At 40.5% G+C, this 23520-nt stretch overlaps 1 long non-coding RNA gene across 1 annotated transcript in view; it reads right to left on the bottom strand.

The window, feature by feature from the left end:
* Positions 1 to 17025, bottom strand: part of LOC117055054 — a 65880-nt gene extending 48855 nt beyond the window's left edge. Inside the window, exon 1 of the long non-coding RNA XR_004427573.1 lies at positions 16643 to 17025. This is a non-coding gene — a long non-coding RNA (uncharacterized LOC117055054). The remainder of the gene's footprint in view (positions 1 to 16642) is intronic.
* Between the last annotated feature and the right edge of the window lie 6495 nt (positions 17026 to 23520).

Raw genomic sequence — 23520 nt, 5'->3', positions numbered from 1 at the left:
TGAAAGCACGTCAAAGTGCAAGTAGATAAATAGGTACCGCTCTGGCATGAAGGTAAACAGCATTTTCGTGTGCTGCTCTGGTTCTCCAGAAGCAGCTTTGTCATGCTGGCCACATGACCTGGAAGCTGTACGCCGGCTCCCTCAGACATTAACGCGAGATGAGCGCCGCAACCCCAGAGTCGGACACAACTGGACCTAATGGTCAGGGGTCCCTTTACCTTTATACTGCTTTAAATATGTGGTATAAATGTGTGTGTGTGGGGGGGGGGGAGAGAGAGAGAGAGAAGTGAGCTGTGAAGGTGAGGATATGGCTGACGAGAGGCTAATGTTCCTACGCAGCATTTGGGGAGGAAGAGAGTTGTTGGAACAGGAAATATCAATAAGCCAATGAAGATAAGAAGGAGAGAGGCCTTTTTGGAAGGTAAACATTTCAAGATGGAAAGTGCAGCCTTGCCAAAAACAACAATGTACGGATAATTAAAGGAAAAAGCTAGCAGACATGCAAGGAAAAACTACAAGGCCTACAGAACAGATGAAAAACCCATAAGTACATGACTCAGCATATTATTAATGACAGTGAACAGGAAAAGGAAAAGAAAAGAAAATCCTCCACACATTTTTGCAGTGAGCAAATCAGTCTTGATTTGTTAAATTTAAGGAAACAGCATGTTAACCATGCTCTAAGTAGATATTTTACTTCAGCACAGGGCACAGAGCATGTAGTGCATTTAAAAGCTTAACAACAACAGCTATACTAGCAGCAACAGGACTACTGCTGCCCGTGTTGCTACTAAATGTGCTCCACAGAGAGTTTGTCTTATCAAAGTTTGATCTTGATGCAGGAAATTGAGCATCCTGGAATAATAATAATAATAATAATAATAATAATAATAATAATAATAATTTTATTTATACCCCGCCCTTCCCAGCCAGAGAACCGGGCTCAGGGCGGCTAACATCAATTAAAATCACAACAAAAAACATAAAAACGATCAATTTAAAATAACAGATTAAAATACAAATTTAAAATTCAATTAAAACTGCAGGTCTCAATTTCAAAATAACCCACCAATAAAAGATGAAGCATAAATATTAAACAGAAACCAACCCAAAGGCCAGGTGGAACAGCTCCGTCTTGCAGGCCCTGCGGAAAGATGGCAAATCCCGCAGGGCCCTGGTCTCCCGTGATAGGCTGTTCCACCAAGTCGGGGCCAATATTGAGAAGGCCCTGGCCCTAGTTGAGGCCAACCTAACATCTTTGTTGCTCGGGACCTCCAAAAGATTATCACTTGAGGACCTTAAGGTCCTACATGGGACATACCAGGAGAGGCGGTCCCTTAAATAACAGAAGTATCACTCAAAACTGGCTAAGGTTGCGAAGAAGAAGGGGGTTGATTGTATCTACTAGACTCGAGATAGCTTCCAGATTTTGTTCCCCTTCAGTCTTTTATAGCTTGATCAACATGTATTTCAGATCCTCTTTGAGGGTTTGTTTGTTTTACAATCAAGTGGTGTATAAATTTTATGAAATAAATAAATAATAAAATACCCTCCACCTGGAAATACGAAGTATCTGCTTCCTCCTTGTGTGTTTGTGAAGAGAGGCTATGTCCTAAATACAGCATGTGTGTTATATTGTGCTATTCGTTGCTGGTATCAAATGTGCCAATTTTACTATTACAATGTGACCACTCTACGGTAGCTTAGTAACTCTTAATTAACAGCTTTGAACTTATGGCTATTTTGCTGCGCCGAAAAGGAGTTACATAACGACAAAGACTGTGCAAATTTGTGATACTGGTGTGTGTGGGCATCAGGTACCTTCATAATGTACGGTCTAGCTTGAAGCAAAAGATTCTGAAGGTAATGTTTTGATGAGTGAGTCACCAGTGGTTCACATTGGGTTCGTTCAGAAATAAGCAAAGCCATTTCCTCTAAAACTGGGAAATGGCTTGGCTAATTAATTTTTGAGTGAATTGGAATTCCACCTCCACCCCCATATTTGACAGGCAGGAATCACTTGAAAGTCCCAGTCCCTGGCTTCTGTGGCCAGGAGAGATATTTCTTGGACATTCCAAGGAAGTTTGGAATGGACTGAACAGCTTTATTCCATTCCACTTTAGTTTCATTTCTGTTCAATCATAGTTCCATCCGATTTTGGGTGGATTTTTTGAAAAACTCTGCCTTTTAATTGCATGTACCTTTAATGCAAAGCACACATTTTTCAATGCTTTATGCTACTTGTTTTATGTTACACCTTACACTGTTTATTCCCACTCAACTGCTTTGATCTGTGGAATCGATTTCCCTTGTTGTTGTGTCTGTTTAGAAAAGGAGTGTTTTTTGTCTTTAAACAGTGATCTATAAGTTGCTCTGGGAGCCATGATGAAAATCATTCAAATAAATAATAAATAAATGGGGCAAGCACATATTTAAAAGCACATATAGAACTTTTGCATCTCTTCCACAGTGCTTTTCAATGAAGTCCATTCACACATTCAGCCTTTATCTGTGTTTTCTGCCTTCTACATTCTAACCTAGCTACTCCTCTGGTGTTTTGACACTTCTACAAAGTGGAACGAAGGATAATAAAGGAGGCTGAAAGAATATTGGCAGTATTCCTGCTGTTCGGAATCAGCAGATAAATATACGTTAGGGCTTTATTCTGTTTGGCCTGATTTCTCACCCTTTCACACAGGCACAATTGCTTGTGATATATGGCGGAGAAATGTATTCGATTTCACAAAACAGGGATTTCATTAAAACAATTTGAAAGATGCTGAAAGGAAAGGGTGCAGCATGTGTAAGTTGAACTCGCTTTATATGCCTCTTCTTGGCTATACTGGAGGGGAGGGATGCTGTTACTTTAGCAACTGCAATAAAATATGGTACTTGTGCTCACAGCTGCCTCTGCATCATTGCCCGGTGCCCAATCCCCTTCTATTCACATCTAGAATGTCTCCCAGAAGAAATAAATATTATCATGCAGAATTCCTTTAGGACAACCTGACAGAAGTTAAATAGAATCCTTTGCCTTTCCAGAAGCAGAATCTTCATGTTGCCATCATTTCGTTGTTCACTAAAATATCAAGAGAATGAGCAATCTTACAGCATTTTAACAGGAAATACCCAGAAAGGCAATTTCTTTTAGAATTTCAATGAGCTTCAGGCTAACATAATCTGCAGAGGTTGGGGGGCTGAATATAAACGGAATATATCGGTATTTTAAAAAACACAATTTCTCAAAGAGAAAATAGAAAATATACTATCTGTAACACCCCCATCCTCACCCACAATACCAGATTTTGCTGCTGCTTAAAGCAAATTCTATTTTTTTCTCTATGGGGGCTATATTAAAAATACAGTCAGATAATGGTACAGTGTCTTGACGATACAGGCAGATACTTTTATTAATATGCCTCACAGCTCTATTCAGGTGAACCTGAACATATGCATATTTTTTGGCACAGAATAGGAATTTCAGGTGCCAGTGACTATAACTACGAGGTTTCCCCTTATAACTCTGCCAAATCTGCCTCATTTGGGGCCCATCAGTTACACGGCCTGCATACGCAAACCTAGGGAGCTGCCATATAACCCATCAGGCAATTGGTCTATCTAGCTTAGTATTGTCTGTGCTGATTGGCTCATCCTGGAGTTTTTAGGAGCTGAATCTGTGACCTTCCACATGCAAAGCAATCGTTCCAATACAATGCAGCAGTCATAAAATGCAGTATGGTGGGTGAAGCCAACTTGCGTGCTTCTTAAACAAACACCATTCTCATATACTGCATAGACTCAATACCAGTACTATGTGATTAGAAGTATCAAAACCACCAGGAAGATCTAACATTATCAGTATGATGCAATTACTATCTAAGTGAAGATTTTTACTGTAATACTGTATGTACAGCCTGAGTGACAAATCTACCGGTAACTTGAAAGTCAGGACAGCATATGTTCAATGTGAAAATAGTAGGATCTAGATGCCAAATGACACAGAATGACCAGCCATTCCACAAACCTTTCCAGAAAGAAAAAGGGATCTTAGCTGATCAGGGAAACAAGTAGAGTTTCCTCCCAAAAGCCTTCATGTTTGTTAAAACAGTTGATTTTGCTTTGATGGCTAACTGTGGTTTGGCTGTAATAACAAAGAACAGTATATGCTGATAGGAAGGACTGTGTAGGTGCAAAGGTAATTCACAACAGCAAAAGTAGGGTCTGTCCTTGGTGTTAGAAGCAGGCCTAATTGTCTGCTTCCTATTTCGCTCCTTTGTAAACCAGGCAGAGCTGTGCTTGTGAATCAGAGGAAGAGAAATCTTGCTTCAAAGGTCAGTTTGCTGTTCCATGTTTCAGCAATGCTGTTGACAGTTCAACCATCAAGGTCAGTGGCTATACTCTAGAACAGGGGTGGCCAACTTCCAAGAGACTGGGATCTGCTCACAGAGTTAAAAACTGGCAGTGATCTACCCCCTTTCTGGGGGTTCAGGTCAAAGTTGTTGAGTTTTTTCAGGGATGAGGTAAAACGTTGAGCTTTTTTTTAGGGAAGCCACAGTTGTTCAGCTTCTTTGGGGGGAGCCAATGATCTACCAGTGATCTACCGCAGATGTCCAGTGATCTACCGGTAAATCACGATCTACCTGTTGGACATGCCTGCTCTAGAAGATGAACAATCCACAAGAGTTTGGGGTCTGCACCTTGATGATCAGTCCACCTCCTCTGTTTGTCCAAATAAAGGCTGCATTTATATTGATGCTCTGTGCTAATTTTGAATATCATTTCTTCCAGGAAAGGGCAAAGCTCTCAAATTTATGATGGGCACAGCTATTTTATAGAATGCATTGAGGACAACCAAAAAGAAGAGGAATTAAATTACTAATTTTCATATTATGTGGAAGTCTTCCTGAACAATAGGTCCAGTTGCATCAGCATGATGCTGGAGAACAGCTCATCAAAATCCAGGAGTCTGTTGTACAGTACAGTATAGCAATAAGCTATCTAACTGAATCCCATTTCATTCCCAAGTATCATTGGCAACATTTGTGCTACTCTTTTGTCAACACACAGAGTAGAAAGGCTGGATAGAAGCAAAGTTAATAAGTGTGGCGAATTTTGAACTTTATGTTTGAATACAATGTTGATTTCTCACATTCCTCTCTGTTCCTGAATCAGAATGATATGAAGTCCTAAGAATACTTTATTGAGAATAGGGCAACTTTTCATCTCCTCAATACTAGGAGTATAGAAACAAACAAAATACGCCTCCTGGCTCCATCCTCAAGTTCATTTAGGCACTCAGTACTACTAGGCAGTGCTTTTTTATGGGAGGACGCAGGGGTACACATACCCCAAAGCATTTTGTGAATCTAACGGGAGAAGAAACTATTTTTTTAAAAAATTAGTTTCTTCTCTAGCATGGTGAATCATCAGTTCCGTTGCTACCCCCGATGGCGGCTTCATTTCCTGTCACAGTGTTTCCTGAGTCTCAGATGGAAGCAAGCGATTAATGTGTGAAGTAGGAGTTGCAATCTAGCCTGGTGATTGGTCAGTTTTGTTGTTACCACCTCTGATGGCAGCTTTATTTCCTTTCCTGTTGATTTTCTTGAGTCAAAATAAGAGTACAGTGGTACCTCGGTTTATGAACTTAATCCGTTCCTGAAATCCGTTCTTAAACCGAATCCGTTCTTAAACCGAGGCACACTTTCCCTAATGAGGCCTCTCGCCGCCGGTGCCCTTCCACTGTTCAGCTTCTGTTTGTAGACCGAAGTAAAGTTCACAAACCGGAACACTACTTCCGGTTTTGCGGAGTTCGTAAACCGAATCATTCATAAACAAGACTGTTCTTAAACCAAGGTACCACTGTACCCCTAAACATTTTTTAAGAAAAAAAGCACTGCTACTAGGCAATCAATACTACTGTAAGGTTGTTGAAAGGCAGGTAGTATACAAATAATCCAGAGTTTTGTCTGATAAAAGTTCAAATGTTAGCCTCTCTCTTGCCCAGAGAATGAATAAATTACATTAGGGATCTTTTGGAGAGGAATTTGATTTGCAAAGGGTATGTTTCTTCTATGAATTAATTATTTCTAAAAGTTTTTAACCCCTGTGGGGTTTTGTAGCAGCATTTTAACATATGTCGCCAAAAGAGTTCTTTCAGTAAGGAGCTTTCTTCACACTAATCTGCTTAGTCAAAATCTCAGGGTTCTGCATATGTATATTAAGTTTGTAATTTCATCTTTAAACATGCAAAAATGTATTCCAGAGCTGCTATCATTGTATTCCTCTTGATTTGTCAATGGAGTGACTATTGTAGGTGACTACTGCTGGGGCAAAAGTGATAAGAGCAACTGCTGCTGAGCTTCTCCTGCAGAAAGCATCTGTAGGACTTAGTATCACTGAACAGCTGCTCACATGGACCAAGACCGCTGACTCAAACAACCAAACTTGGAACATGATAATGAGACTAGACTGTCTGAGAGATGACAGCACCGTATTTGCAAATCTGTGATAGAGTACACTGGACTGAGTTTTTCCATCAACAGCAAACTTCTTTAATTCTAGACTTCCAATACCATTGCTAATATATTGTAACACATTATTTAAATTGGGCTAGCCAGTGGTTGTGCCCTCCAAATGTTGTTGGACTACCATTTCCATCCCTGACTTCTTTCTGGCAATGCTGGCTGGGGCTGATGGGAACTGGAGTTCAACATCTGGAAGGCACCAAGGTAGCTACTCCTGGCTTAAGTAAACATCACTTTCAAGACTGCCACTCTTCAACATGGCAAAATTTCTTTTTGACCAATTTGGACAATTGTCAAGTGCCCCATTGTAGGAGGAATGGTGGTAGGTAGTTTTCAGTTTGTTTTATGACGATTTCCATGCATACCCAATAATGATCTATCACAGTGCTTTAAGGAGAAGAACCAGAATGCACAATTCATAAGCAGCAAAAGGCATCAGGATATGCCAATGACTTGCTAGCCATACAATCTGGAAACTCCAAGAGGATTCAGTTGATAGAAACTGAACTGCCTTTAAGTATTAAGAATTTGCTCAAAAGCAACAGGAAAACAGATGTTTCATCAGTGGTGACAATGCAGCCCAGATTTTGATGCCTTTAAAAAAAATGAAATGATTAAAAAAGAAAAACCTTAAGAAGAAGGAATATCTAGCTCTACTTGCTTACAACCCAAAAATCACTATGTAATCTCTATCCCATCTTTTTCTTTTCCACATTTTTTTACTTGTTGCTAGTTTAAGTTATTATGTGTATAGAACAACTGACATCACCAAATGTTAGATACAATATTCATATTTAGAAAATATAACTAGTCTGATTTCCGTAAGTGTTTGTGAAAATGACTCCTCCTTATTTATGAACACATTATTCAGAACTTCTGGGAAATTCTTCTGCAGAAACTTCATTGAATTAATAGGTGGTGCCTTTATGCTAAAGGAAGAGGATTCAGTTCCCCTCATGTACACACTTCTCTTGTTATTAAAATCACTACACATATATTTTGTATGTCATTACTTCTAACTTTCCAACTGTTATTCAGTATGAGGGGAATACCATCTTCCTCTCAATCACCAACTGGGCCCACATAAAATGCACTAAGAAGTCTTTATACATACATGGATATATATATATATATATATATATATATATATATATATATATATATATATGTGTGTGTGTGTGTGTGTGTGTGTGTGTGTGTGTGTGTGTGTGTATGATTTAGTTACATTCCACAAGGTCAAAAATCAACATCAAAAGCACAAACACTTACTGGATTCACGCCTTACTTATCGGAAATCACCACACACAGTCAAATAGTGGGTGACTCATACCTGCTGTTTCTTGACTCTGGGTTAAGCCAGGAACTTAAATTATGTCAATCCGCTCAAGTAAATTTTACACAGATTACATCTGAATTGAGTTATATGCTTTATTTTACCCAACAACTGAAATCAAGTCATCTGTCAGAAATATTTTTTTAAGGGTGAAGTGTAAAATAAGGCAACAGACAATGTCTTCATGGTTATATTGTGTCTTCTCTTTTTTGGTTTTGCCTTAAAGGCCACATGATTATTAAAGATGAAATGATAACTTAATTCATATAATGCCACCACTCTGCTGGAGTAAAGGAATCAGTTTTTTTCAAGGCAGCATTTATAGCCCTGGCACTTTCCTTTAATGTTCCTTATTGCTAACATTTATTTCCTCCTCAGAACCAGTGTATTCCAAAATATCTGACCATAATGCTGGAATTCCTTAATCTACAGACTGATGGGACCTGTCAAGAAGCAGCAGCATGAAGATGGTTGTGTTAATTATGGCTGCTTCTTTTGTTCCCCATAGTGTGCTTGCAAAAGTTGCATGAACAGGTTTATCTAGTTTTGGTGTGTTGGATCCACTTCATCCGGACTGATACACATGGGACTTCATTCCATATGATGTAAATGATGACTAACTTGTACCACAGTGGTACCTCAGGTTAAGTACACTTCAGGTTACAAACTCCGCTAACCCAGAAATAACGCTTCAGGTTAAGAACTTTGCTTCAGGATAAGAACAGAAATCGTGCTCTGGCGGCGCAGCGGCAGCGGGAGGTCCCATTAGCTAAAGTGGTGCTTCAGGTTAAGAACAGTTTCAGGTTAAGAATGGACCTCCGGAACGAATTAAGTACTTAACCAGAAGTACCACTGCACTGATTTTAAAAAGGTAAAGGTAAAGGGGCCCCTGACCATCAGGTCCAGTCTTGTCCGACTCTGGGGTTGCGGAGCTCATCTCACTCTATAGGCCGAGGGAGCCGGCGTTTGTCCGCAGACAGCTTCCGAGTCATGTGGCCAGCATGACAAAGCTGCTTCTGGCAAACCAGAGCAGCACACAGAAACGCCATTTACCTTCCTGTTGGAGCAGTCCCTATTTATCTACTTGCACTTTGACGTGCTTTTGAACTGCTAGGTGGGCAGGAGCAGGGCCCGAGCAACGGGAGCTCACCCCATGGCAGGGATTCGAACCGCCGACCTTCTGATCAGCAAGCCCTAGACTCTGTGGTATAACCCACAGTGCCACCTGGGTCCCTGTACTGATTTTAGTGAGACCTAAATTCAACAAACTTTGTTGGGATCCAACCCTATGAATTTATGTATGTTGCTGGTCTTCAGTGATGCAGATATTTAGTGTTAATTAACAAGATCCACTTGTGTCTTTTGCTTCAGAACATGCCTAGGCATGTTTCATCCTTGCAGCCAGCACATTACCCTTGGGTAATGCTTAACTTTACTATAATAAAAGGATGAGAAGAAACAGCTCATGTAATTTATAGGAGCAGCTTCTCATTGGGGATTTCTTTAGGTTTTCCCTACCTATTGTGTGAATGATCAGCATCACTCTGAATCCTACGGATAGCACTCATATATATATATGTGTGTGTGTGTGTGTGTGTGTGTGTGTGCATACGCTGATAGGCTTAAGTCAGTTACTAATACGCTGTTTGAATGTCTACACTGCCTCTTTGCCAATAAGGTATTAAAACCACGGCACCTAGCAGAACATCTACAGCCAAGTTTAAAATGCAGATTGAATACCTAAAATGCTCCCACATTGTGAACTATGTGTATTATTTACTGGTATTCTCTGGACTAAGAATTAGCCTAGGTGTTAGCCTGTGCAAAATGCTTTTCTGAAGTTAGATTTTCATTTTTGCATTTTCCAATGATTTTTCACAATGCATAGGCTATACAAATCTCAGACAATGGCCCAAAACCTAAAATTGTGCCTACAACACCTGAAAAAGAAATCTAATTCTGATCTGTGCATGTGGTTCAGGTACCTGGCATTCAGAAATGGGTTCATACAAGAGCGCTGGCATTTTTTTTTTATTCTCTGTGCCAGAGTTACTTTTAATGCTTTTGAAAATAAAGTTTAAATACAATCAATTGACTTGCAGAGATGTTTGTTCCCGTTTTTGAAGATAAAGAGCTCCTTCTCTTAAAAGAAATCGTAGCAACCAAATACAAAATGCTATTTTTATTTCACAAAATGAAATGTAATTGTTTAGAGCTTCCCCCCCTTACAAGAGCACTTTGTAACCAAAGGGAAGAAATATAGTGCAATCTGCTATGTTTAATGATGACACAATATCTTTAGTTTGTCTCTGGTTTTGAGCATTGCCACCTCCACCTCCATTGAATATCATGTCCTGTAGATGCAGCCTCCAGACAGGTGGGATTCACATTCCTGTAATGTGCTGTCCTGTGGCTGTGGGTAGTTTGTGTGCCTCCCCCAACAGAATGGTCAAGCTAATTCTAATAGACATCACAATGAGTCTATGGGAAAGAGCCTTGCAATTGGCCCCACCCATGTGGATGCATCATTGACACATAGCTTCCATCCATGTGGGAAGGCATCAAAGATGATTGACTCTCAGATGGTTGGCTGCTGCATCAGTAGAGCACTGAATGCTAAGGAGTGATGGGGAGCTCACTCCTTTGGACCACCAAAGGTTTTGGAGTATGCAAGAAGCAAGATACCTCACTCAATTCTCTCTCCTTTATGCCAGTTTCTGATAAAAATGACAACAATGAGGGCAATGAAATCTCATTGGGGTAAATGCCATTTTAGATACCAGAGATTGAACAAAATTGACCAAATATAATATTGGTGGGATCCCTCCACTGCATCCAAAATTTAGTTCCAAATTCCCTTTTTTTGTAGCGGTTCTAAACATGTGGCAGTAAATTACAATGTTTCTGCCTAGTGCATAAAAGTAGGGTAAGTAGTGAAGCATCACATACACCTGACACCAAGAGTCCCTGCATGAAGTCCACATTGATCCTCTGTGCTAAAAAGCTGTATTTCCATACAGAACTCACTTTCTGATATGCTCTTTTTTGAGATCATGGAGGAGGTGTTTAAAAAACAACAACAAATAAATATGAGGTTAGGAGTGCAGACAGGCCTGTAGTTTGAGAAGCAACTCCTCAAATATCTTCCTGTTATGAACTTCAAGTGTGGGGCACTGCCAAAGCTTTCAACATTTCTCTAATGAAAATAGTGACACCCTAAAAAAAAAAAAAAAACAAACAAACAAACAACAACAACAACAACAACAACAACAACAACAACAACAACAACAACATCCCACCCATCTCACTGGGTTGCCCAAGTCACTCTGAGTGGCTTCCAACATACCGGTATATATAAAAATAATAAAACATTAAACATTAAAAAAAAACTTCCCTATACCTTCAGATGTCTTCTAAAGGTTGCATAGTTACTTACTGTATCTCCTTGGCTCGGAGGTTGCATAACCAGCAACATTTCTCCGATGAAAATAGGAATGTCCTACCATACTCTCCAGCATTTATCTGATGAAAATAGGGATGTCCTAAGGAAAAGCAGGATATTCCAGCATCAAATCAGAAACTGGGATGGCTTCTGCAAATCTGGGACTGTCCCTGGAAGACAGGGACACTTGGAGGGTCTGCACTCCACTCCACATTTAGATTGGGACTGCGCTGGGAGCAAAGGGTTAAAACTCCCCCTCCATGGCCTTGATCTGGTTTAAGCTCCTATTTGTTAAATAAAATCATGCTAGCTGTCATAGTGCAAAGCTAAGTGATAAGAATAATGCCATGTCTAGTTTGGTCCCAAGAGAAGATCTGCACTGGCTTTGTAAAATGTATTTTACACCTACACTTCCCATCTTCCTTTAAGTATGTTAGAAAATGTTTTATTTGCAGAATTGGGAACATCAGTCGTTCATATTGAGATTTTCCTCCACCTCTGCCTAACTTCGGTCCTTCTATTTACTTTCTGTGTTTCACAGCACATGCTGTTGCTTCAACATTTCATTTGCGGAATCGAAATGGAGGAACAAATAAAGGTACAAATTGTGAAGTATAGCCAGAAGGCTTTGACAGAAAGAACAGCAGGGCTACTTCATCTTTATAGCATTTGATTCAGTGACACTGCAACTGACAAGGTTTCTGCTCTGAGCATTTAATTCTGCAATTTAAAGTACTATTCAACAAAACATAAAAGGAAGTATGTCTGATTCAGTGGTCATACACATTTTTCGCAAAATATAACGTGACATAAACCCTATTGAATATGATTTTACTGTTAATGTTGCTATTTTGCTACCTGTCCAACTGCTATGCATATGTATGAAATACAGCTATTATTGCAGTTTGCAGGTGTTGGGGCCTCAATCTTTATCAGTGAGCAATTAACGATCCATTATCTGCAATAGGAAGTGAGCTCTGGGGTTTTAAATTCACCACACAGTTGTCCATAAACTGTGTTTATGTTGCACAAATGAAACAAAAAGTAACAGCACAAGGAGTAGATTATTCTGAAACCAACCAATATTGTTTGGTCATCACATTCTTTTCCCATTCCATTACTGTATATTCTGCTAACTACCTCTTGCCTCATCAGGTTGGGGGAGAATGAAAAGCTTTTGTAGACCGATATGAATCCATAGAAAAGCTGCCGAGACTTTGAATGAGGACCGTTATAGCTTTCATAATGGCTTTTGTAATTGTGTTTTAATATTTTGTCCTACTCAACCTTTTTAGATAAGGTAAAGAAAGGTAAATGAGTATGACAAAAGCAAACAGCAGGCCACCCATTTATTTGTATTTAAGAAGGTTTCTGGGTTATTACAGTATCTAAAGATTTGCACTGCATTGCTTTTATAATTTTGGAGTAAATAATGGGAGAGAAACTACACAGCCACAGTTAAAGAGGAAGAAATGGCTTAGGTTGCAATCATGTGAGTGCTTATGAGGAAAAGCTCCAATAAACGATCAATCAATTACGTGTCACTTCCAAAAAATCAGCTCCCATGGTTGGATTTGTTTCTGTGTAATTATGGATAGGATAGGGGGAAATAAAAGTCATGGCATCAATTATCTTGGCAATCATAAGATTCCTGAAAACATGCTAGAATCAAACAAAAAGTTGGTCATGCAGGAGGAACTTCATTGCGCTTTTGCATGAACACTAACTCATAGAGTAATTATGTGTCTCTGCATGCAGAGAAGTCCCTAACTCACAGGACGTTTGAGACCCATCAGCTACCCTCACCTGGATTAGGCAACCAGTCAAAGCCATTCCCAGGGTGTGGCTGCTGTCACATGCTGACAGCTTCTAGGAGCCACAGGTGGGAGCTGAATGGAGGGTGGGGACCAGAGGTGGACAAACAGCCCCAGAAGGAGCACAATGTGTCCCCCACCAGAAGTACTACCCCTCCCTTAACACCCCCGACCCCCACAAACATGCCCATTCATTGTTTTTAATGGAGCTACAGGCTCATGTTATTGACTGAGGCCAGCAGAGGCAACTGGTGTCTGGAGAGGCAACCAGGAAGAGGACCATTCCAATGAGACTGTTTGTGGACACACAATACCCTGACCAGTCCATATTATGAGATTGGCTGGCCTCCCTGCCATTCTTTTAGGCTGGTCCACCAGAGCACCCGAACATCTTTTCCCCTTGCACCACTACCAGTGACCACTGAAGTGTTCCCTCTTAAGAGCAGCTCTTTTCTTGCAGCAGCACAGCACCTATTTGCTGTTTTCAACATCTGGGTATACATGATAGTTTCTGAGGTGTAAGGCAACACATGTATTTCGTTATTTATCTGTTCAAAGCATTTATATCTTACCCACCCAAGGCTCAAGTCAGCTTTCAGCAGTTCATAAACATTAAAAGTAGCATTAATAGCAATAATAAATAAATACCATAGAATCAACAGCGGCAGAAACACAGGGCCTCAAATAATGCCCACATAGCAGCCCCATGCTGTTCAGAGGATGTACATTGTGCATTGAGCCTGAAAAGCTGAACGAACAGACCTGTTTCAAGTTCCACCAATGGAGTCATTCCACAGCCTGTCAGCAGCTATGGTAAAGATCCTTACCACAGATAGCATTTCAAGCAGTCTGGACACATGGAGCAAGATGCAAAGAGTATCTGGGCTCATATAAGGAGAGGTGGTATCTGAGAGAATGGGGGTCTCAGGCCATGAAGAGCTTTAACAGTAAGAGCCATGTGGAAATGCTATATAGCCTGCCCTACTCTTCCTAAACTAGCCTTCAGCCCTGAGGTGAGGTGGGAAATGCTGTCCCATCACCCATGTTGAAGTAAGATTCAACTGTCAGCCTGGTTGGCCTTTGTATAAGTCCACTTACCCCCTTTTAGGGGTGTGGCGGCTTTGCAGAATGGCTAGCGCCTCTCCTCCTGCTGACGATGCAGGGCTGTGTGTCAGGGTCTGATCCTTGCTAGAGCATGAGCTTTGGCTCTTGCTGCTGGCTTGAAATCCTGCTCTGTGACAGCCTGATGAATTGGCAAATGGCAGGCTGGCCTGGGGGGCTGGGCTATCCAGGGGTGGGCTTGAAGGAACAATGAAGGTTCCCTCAGGTCCACTCCTGGGGGATTTAAAACAGCCCGCTTCAGCCCCCGACACCCAGCTCTTCTTTGTCAGATCAAGATTGCTGGACTTTGTCGGATCAAGCACAAGACCAGGGGATTTTTCTGGATAGCCAGTGTGGGATCTTCATGTGCGGCCAGTATTGAAGTAAGATTCAGCTGTCAACCTGGTTGGCCTTTGTACAAGGGTTTGGGGAGAAGTGCTTTCTTGTCCATTGCCTCAGGTGGCAAAATGTCTTGGGCTGGTTCTGTGCTTTACAAAACATGAAAAGAATTAATTCCATGTTCTGCATATATCTTGTCTTCTTCTTTCTAGATAAGATTAGCATTAAGTGTCTAATAATCACAAGAGAGACTGTACAACAAACACACAAATTGCTTGGATACAAAATAACTAGCAGATGCAAGCTGAAACAAGCCAAGGCCAAATGTGCACAATTGACTCTGTGTTAGTCCTTGATCCACCTACACAGCCACAACACCTCCTGCCAATTATTTGACTTAAGGTTTTAATCATCTCTTCTCCTCTTCGCTGTCCTTCATATTGACATGAATAGCTTTCACAGATGCCCGTGCAGTGGGCATTATTAACATTCAACAGTGTATTATCAACATCACTGATGCATCTTTGAATTTTTGGGCATTCACAAATATGTGTGGGATTGCCAGCATTTGCATGCTTGACAGCCACCAAATCTGAGACATTAATAGTCTCAGACACACACACACACACACACACACACACACACACACACACGGTTCTGAATTTGTTCTACAAACAAGATAGAAAAGGTAATTTAAGTAACTTTAAAGCTAACTAGGCCAATTTGTGTGTGGTACATGCTCCCCCAGCCCCCCAGTAAAGATTGCTTATTCCTTCTACAATCTCCATTTAATTTTTGGTTGTTTTGGCATCCTGTTGCAATCTGTCCTCAGCTTCCAGACTGTGTTGTAGGAAAATGGGTGTTTTGCCAACCTCGCCACTATGTTCCTTAGCGCTAGCACTAAATGCTTTGTGGGGATCATGAATAATTTTGGAAATCCCCATCTGAGTTGTTGACACAATCAGCACCTTTCAGTTCCATCTGATTATTTTTTTTATAAAAACCTTGTATATCTGAAGTTGTACGGTACATTGTTTAGGTATTTAGCCATTTATGAGAACACCCTGCATTATACTGCAGAAGGATAGCACATGCTGTGTGCAAAAATAAATAAATAAACCACACATTTTCCTCACTTGAATAAAAAGAAAGTGGGTGACTACAACTCCCATTAGCCAAAGCCACCATGGATTATGTAATGTTAGAAGCTCAAAGTTGAAAGCATGACAGAATTCACTGAAACACTGGGCGTATTCCAGCCAAAGTTAATAACTTTTAAATCTCATTTATTTCGTGGGAGACATCTGGGCACATGCTGAACTGACTTTCTGAGACGAATGGGACTTTATGTTGCTTAACATTGGCTGGATTGAGCCCACAATATCAGGAAATGGAAACTGAAAATAATTATAAGAAAGATATGGCAGCACAGATGTAGTCTTAAAGGAGGTCTTTTCATGTTTGACTTATGTCATCACCCCAGCTGATTTTTGTCACACTTTTCAAGAGGGTTTCTAAACCAGAACTTAATTAATGTTTAATAAGACCACCGTTTTTACTTAGCTATCTAAACTGACTGTACCTCATTAGGCTGAAATCTTGTTGATCAAAACTAGCTCTAAAAATGTAAAAAAAGAGTAAATCTCAAAGAAAACATACACCATTAATAATCAGTAGATTACATTCAACAAACAAAAATAATTTATTATTATTATAATATTTTATTTTAAAAAGCCAAGTTCGGTTACAGTTGACAGTTAAATCTTAAAGTGTACTTCTGGTGTATAGTTAAAGGGACTGTAAAAATAGTGTTTTAATGGGACTGACAGGCATACATTCTTCCAACTGCAAAGAATAGACATGCTGCTTACTCAAGACCCAATAATATTCTAAGCCAGCTTCGGATGAATCATACATTCAATTTAAGCAGAGACACCATTTTACAAATGTGAAAGAATTCAGTGCCCTGATTTCCTACTGATCAAAACTTCACTGCTTTTTGTCAGAGGAAGACAGGGGATCCAAACAAAAGAAACACACATAAAAGTAAATCAGGCAGAGAGAATACATAAAACAACCGGTATTTTACCTGAGCATGGTTCCTCAAAATGGATTAAGGGATCAGGTCACCCACTGCCTGAAGACAATTTCTTAAAACTGAATTACTCTGGAACTTCTGTTGGTAAATGTCCTCCTGGTGGAGCTTTCTTAAAAATGGGAAGCCTATCTGATTATGCCCTCTGGACAGCTGCATAAAAGTCACTGAAAGTTTAAAATACTGCTACCCTACTACTAGAAGAATAGGCTATTTACAAGTCAGTCTTTGACCAAAGGCCAAATCCCCATCTACCACTGCAGTGTAGTTCTTTAAACCTTAGGCTGGCATGTTGCTGTGTTCCCAGGCTTAAAATATCTTGCTTTGAACTGAAGAGCTAAAGTATGCAATGCACAGCCTTCCTGGAGAAATCCAAATGTGAGTTGCTTCTCCTACAAAGTCTTTTGCATTATGCACCTGGGGCATAGTGCACATGAATTAAAAAAAAAACACCTCCACATGACTCCTCTCCCCCGCCCAACCTCATATATTTTTAAATCGTTCCACTTAGCAAGAACAGAAAGATTGCTTGTGAAGATCTTCGGTAAAATAGATTTTTTTAAAAATAAAAAAATTGGCATTTTATTGCTTTAGGAGTAAACAAGATATGGAGTCGTGCCTGATTGTTTCTCTGAAATATTACGCCAACTCTGCCTTGGGCTAATTCACAGATTAGACCCCACCAGAGAGCCTCTGTTTCTGCAAGCATTATGTCTCTTAAGTGGTCCTTAGGATTCCCTGTCAATGACAGAGTCCCAGCATTCATAAGCACTGGCAGATTGCATAGGAAAGAAGATAAAAAGAAGCCCCATTAGATGGTGAGAGACAAGACATCAGGAGGTGCAATCGTTTCAATAAGCAGGTCATTTTTCATAAAATTCACAGTGTGAGAAGCTTAACAACGCTTAAATGAAGAAAACCCCACAAAATGAACACACATTACTGTAGAACTGTTCATATATCTACTGTAGAGATTGAAAGTAAACTTCATAGGCATTGCTATGGAAGATGGGAATTTTCAGAGGCTTTGGGAGGCTGGGTCTCTTCAGATAAATACCCCCCCCCCCCGCCCCAAACAGTTTCTTATGCTGGGCAGTCACTTGTGTCTGTCAAGTACTGCAAGCAAATAGGCTCCATCTCCAGGCCATTCTTCTTCAGTGATGTGTGACGATGTTAGCTGGAGAAGAAATTTGGGTACTGGGGTGAAGGATCAGGGGAGAGAAGAGTCATTGGACAATCTGCTGCTGCAATTTTAATGTCAGCACTACATGGGGATCATCTATCTTGGATGTGGTGCTTACTAACTGGGAGGAACTGATTGGCGGAGTGAACATGAGTCAACAGTGTGATGAAGCAGCAAAAATGCTACTTTAAGTTGCATCAACAGAAGTACCGGTATACTGTCCAAATTAAGGGATGCAATTGTGCCACTCTATTTTCCCTTGGTTAGACCTCAGCTGGAGTACTGTGTCCAGATTTGTGTGCCACAATATAAGAAGGATATTGATGAGCTGGAAAGTGTGCAGAGGAGGGCAACCAAGATGATCAAGGTTTTGGAAACCAAGCCTTATAAGGAACGGTTGAGGGAGTTGGGAATGTTTAGCCTGGGAAAGAGAAGACTGAGATGAGACAGAAGATGGAGCAAGCTTGTTTTCTCTGGCTCCAGAGGGCAGGACCCAAACCAAATGTATTCAATTTATAAGAATGGAGATTCCGACTAATTAGGAAGAACTTTCTGACAGCAAGAGTTATATGACAGTGGAGCAGGCTCCAGTGAGAGGTGGTGGGCTCTCCGCCTTTGAAGGTTTTTAAGCAGAGGTTGGGTGGCCACCTGTCATGTATGATCTAGTAGAGATTCCTGTATGGCAGGGGGTTAGACTAGATGACTCTCAGTGTCTCTTCCAACTCTACAATTCTATGATTCTATGGTAAAAATGTAAATAAAAATAAAGATATTTGTGGAAATAACACAGAAATACACTTATATTAGGAGAAATTGCTTGAAAAATGTGCACATTAATCAAAAATGCATACAAAAATTGTTCCTGTTAGGAGAAATTCATAATAAAATGCTGAAGAATTTTATTGAGCATTTTTATTTTTTAAAAAACAACTTTTTGCAAATTGTTTCAGAAATGTGAAAAACTGCAGAGCCACTGTGGGCAGAGTGGATGAAAAGGGAGGGGCACATATGCCACCCTGCACTCATTGGAAGAAGGGTGGGATGAAAAGGCAGCTACACAAATAAATCCTTTAGTGGCTTTACCACAACAAAGAAATACTGATTTTCAGGAGTGGCTGGTGTGGTAGCAACACAGAATTGACCTCTCGCACCAGTGTCACTGCCTCTTATGAGGACAGTGTAGGGGATGGGGCAGGGCAAAGGTGAAGTTAAACAAGGGTAGTGGAGAGGATAGAGTGGTGCAGCCTGGAGACAACCTGATGCTCCTGCTGGTATGACCCCCCCCCCCCAATTGCTCCTGCTTTGTCCTTCTCCCATACTACCCTCCTAAACAGCTGTGATACTACTATTGGGAGGCTGGCTCTGTGGCACCACCCCTAAGGGCTGCTCTTCCTTTTTAAACCTTGGCTGTGCAGTTAGCATTTATACTACGCAAGCGTGTTCTCTCTCACTCTCTCTCTTATTATTTATTTAGTGTACAGAGCATGCATATGCACTTGGTGTTGCTTGCAAACATGGTACAAATGACTGCACCAACATATGCCTCTATTTAAACATGTGTATTTACAATGATATTGTACCTTGAAATAATCTTATATTTATGTGTTATGCTGTTGTATGTTGCCTCTGAATCAGAAATATGCACACATGGTGGTAGGCTGCCAGAGTGCCGCGGCATGCGTCTATATCTATATCATCTATATCTATATCTGTATTTCTGCTGCCTGAGTATAAGCATAGCTGCCCAAGAGGTGGCTGGCACTCTTAATTTGGAGGGGCCTGACAAGCTGTTTATAGAGGAATGGCCAAAATCCACCCAAACCAACGAGTAGTTCAGTCATAGCTAAATCCAGAAATCTAGTGTTAAGAATCATGTGCACAGCACCTTGTGCATGCATTGTGTTCACTCTAGTAGGGGGACAGACATGTGATCAAGACCATTGTGTTTCTAAAACTCACTACTCATGCTGAGCCCACATGGAAACGATAGATTATACTTAAATCAACAAATTAAGGCTATGTACACATTGCTGGTTTAAAATGCAGCTAGGTTGTTCTTTTTCTCAAATCAGATCAAACCTGGTTTGGTGGGAACAGCCTCAAAATGCAGTATTCCATAAGAGATGACAGGATAGATACGGGATATGGATTGTGGCTAATGTCGTGCATATACTGTACTGCTTCCCAAACCAGTTCTGTGAGCCCACTGGATGCGGAGTAAATGGGAGTGTGTACACAGCCTAAAATGTGCTGCAGTGGGATTTAAGCATGTATCTGAGATTCTTTGAAAATGAGGGTTTGGTTTAGAAATGAGAGCAGTGTCTTTTATTAGAGCACTTTTCTTTCATTGAGCTAAAGAGTGTCTTTATAAACAGATGCAATTTCAACTTGAAGATTCCATAAAATGAAAAAATGTCCCAAGATTCTGCTATCTGCCTCAATAGTTAATTAAATTTGACATGGAAGCATGTGGATTTTAATCATTTGAACTTGGCCCTTATAGAGTGAGTCGTTAACTTGCTGGCAATCATGGTTTTGTCACACAACTAAGAAAATTCAAACAGTTTTCTTTGAAGAAATATGTAGGAGGGAATAGCAATCTTTTGGGTGTTGCCATATAATATCTTTCAGTGAATTAATAATACTTTGGACTTGTACAGCCTCTGCTACTGGTGGTTCTGAAATAAGGAAAAGAATGACAGATTCAAGATTTTAACTGAGATACCCATGAGAATTCAACAGGCGCCATAAAAAAGAGACAAGAAAGTGAGAAGATATTTTTCAGGGTTTTTTTTTTTTTGCATCTCAGTGAAAATAGAAGTTCTCTAGGGGACTTCTCTGTAACTTGCCAAGGAGCTGAGATTTAGTCATCCTAACCTAATGACAGCCATCAATGAAACTTGGTATCTTTCAGCTGTCAGCTTGAAGAAAGAGCCAAAAGCGAAAATGGAAAGAGAGTATTTTTAATGTTATTATATTTTTGGGTTGTTGGGTTATCGTTATCTGACAATTATCATTTTACAAAAAATAACAACTTGATGCCAAAACAAAATTGCCACAGTGATGTACTGCTGCCATGTTCATTCCTGGGGGCGGGGGATATGTATAATAGCATAAAAGCAAAATAGTAAGAGTTTAGATGTCAGTTCCAAAGATGTATGGGGGTGGGACTTGAATTCCTGGGTGTTGTCCAATTATAGCATTTTTAACCTCCAAATCTGTGATTTTAATTTAGCTCATGTGCTAATGTGCATGTATCTGGGGCTGCCCTTGATTTCTGTGTCAAATGACAGTTCGTTGAGAACGCAGCAGCTATGTTCTTAATATAATGGAGGTTGCCTGTGGAGTGGGGTGCATATTATTTTCATCCTAAATCTGCACACAATTCAAGGTGCTGATTTAAATCCCCGTCTGCAATCCTAAACATACTTGTGTGGAATAAAGCAGCACTGCACTCAGTGGGACTTACTTCTGAGCAAACCTGGAGAGGATTACACTGCAAATGGCCTGAAGCCTAGCCCCAGTCCTATACTCAAATGTCATGCCATGGGTGCTGAAACAAGGAAAAGGAACCTCCAAGTCACAGGTGGGGATCCTCAGGCCCAGGAACTAAATGTGGTCTTCCTGGCCTCTCCAATCCTTGGGACTCTCTCCAGGATGCTCCCTCACTGGCTCAGCTTCAGCACCCTGCTCATGTACTTCTAACTGGTTAGAATGGGTCACTTCCTCTTGAGTTGTGATGATGCCTCTTGTTTCTCTACCACTTGTAGTCTGCTGTACAAAGGAGAGAGTCACATTTGTTCCTCTGCCCACATTTTGTCTCTAGCCATGCTCCTGGAAGGTTGCTCACAAGAGAGTGTTATCATCAGGCTGAAAAAGTTCCACCACCTCTAAGCTCTAAGTATCATATATTCTTCTTTTGCTAAGAGTATCTGGAGAGCACAGATCATAGTGCTTTGTTTGAGACTGCCTATCCTCCTTTTCTTCTTTCCTGCTATGTGAGTATTCCCAGTATCCGATGTATGGTAGGCACAGGATCTGGAGCCTTCTCAGATGTGTTGCTCCATCCATGAAAAATCACTCAGCAAGGACCACCTGGCCATCTTTCCCTTCTTCTTTTGCAACATGGTGGTGATGCTCTTCTAAATCTTTAGTCCCAGGCTATATTTCTCCATACTCTGCCTGGGCTCTGAAATCTTCGAAGGAGGCCCTTCTCTCAGTCCCGTCACCCTCATAGGCACACTTGGTGGGGACACAGGCGAGCATCTTCTCAGTGGCTTCTCACAGAATCTGGAACTCCCTATAGAAGCTAGACTGGCTCCCTCCTTGTTGTCCTTCTGCCAGCAAACAGGTGAAGACTGTTCTGTTCTGACAGATTTTTGTGAACTTTTTTTTAAAAAATGAAATGGCTTTTAATGGTGCTCCACTGTTTTTGCTAACTGTATAGATTCATTTTTATATTTTAATTCTATTATAGCTTAATTACTTTTTGACTATTACCTTTTATATGTTTTTATCTTTTTGTGTTTTATGTGTGTTGCTTTAATTTATGTAAGCCACCTTGATTCCCGGTCTGGGAAAATGGTGGGATATAAATAAATATCATGATGACGATGACAATTATAATAATAATAATGATAATAATAATAATAATAATAATAATAATAATAATACCCTTCCAAAGTTAAGTTGATCAGGTTTTGCTTTTGTAGGTTATTGTTTGTGTGTTATGGTTTTATGGGTTGGATTTTAGATATGTTTTTTTATTTGATTTTTTTGCATGCTGATTATATATTATAAACTACTTTAGGTACAAGTGCAATGAAAAGCAACTCTTTATTTGTTGACTTTTTAGTCCACCCTGTCCATCTCTTAATGTTCAGTGAGTATAATATTTAGACAAATATAATTACACATGGGGAGGGAACTCAAGTGAAATACATAGAGCAACCCAACTCTCTGCAAGTGAAATATGAGGACATACCAAAATCTATCCATGGGCTTGGCAGCTTCTCAAGTGTACTCAGACTACACAAATTTGTAAACTCTTCTGGTGTACTGATGTAGCCTGATGACAGCTTCATGTAGTCATGTAGCCTGATGACAGCATCAACATCTGCGAGCTGCATGCACAGAGAAGCTTAACGCAGCTTAAGAATATCCACAAGCAATGCTGGGTCTCAGTCCACATGGGCAAAAATCTCACACGCAATGTACCAGAGGCTACCACAAGAAGATGTAATAATACAACCTGGGTGCTTTAAAAGGGGGGGATTATACAAATTCATATTTTAATTATTATCAATTGCATGTTCAGACCCAGAGACCTCCCCCCTAAATAAAAACACAGTTGACTCAAATTTTAGTTTTGGTTTTTGGCAGAACTTAGGCCACAACTTTATTGATTCCAGAAAGTGAGTTGTTGCATAGGCACTGGTTCGACTAGCTCCCTGCACCTTTGCAGGTAGTGCTGACCCAGAGCTCTACCATAGGTCAGCCAAGGGTGAACACCTGAGGTAGGTGAAAAGCCTAGGAGCAGACTCTGTTCACTCCCCAGATCCTCCCCTGAACTCAGGCACGGGCACAATCCCCTTTCGGGGGTTGACCAAACCAAGTTGAGTCCCTGGATTCCTTTAACGGAATGCCCTTCACATAGGGATAGCGAGGCTGTTCTCCCATCCCTATCACC

The sequence above is a fragment of the Lacerta agilis genome, chromosome 11, assembly GCF_009819535.1.
Source record: "Lacerta agilis isolate rLacAgi1 chromosome 11, rLacAgi1.pri, whole genome shotgun sequence".
NCBI lineage: Eukaryota > Metazoa > Chordata > Lepidosauria > Squamata > Lacertidae > Lacerta > Lacerta agilis.
This window is presented reverse-complemented; position numbering and strand designations above follow the sequence as displayed.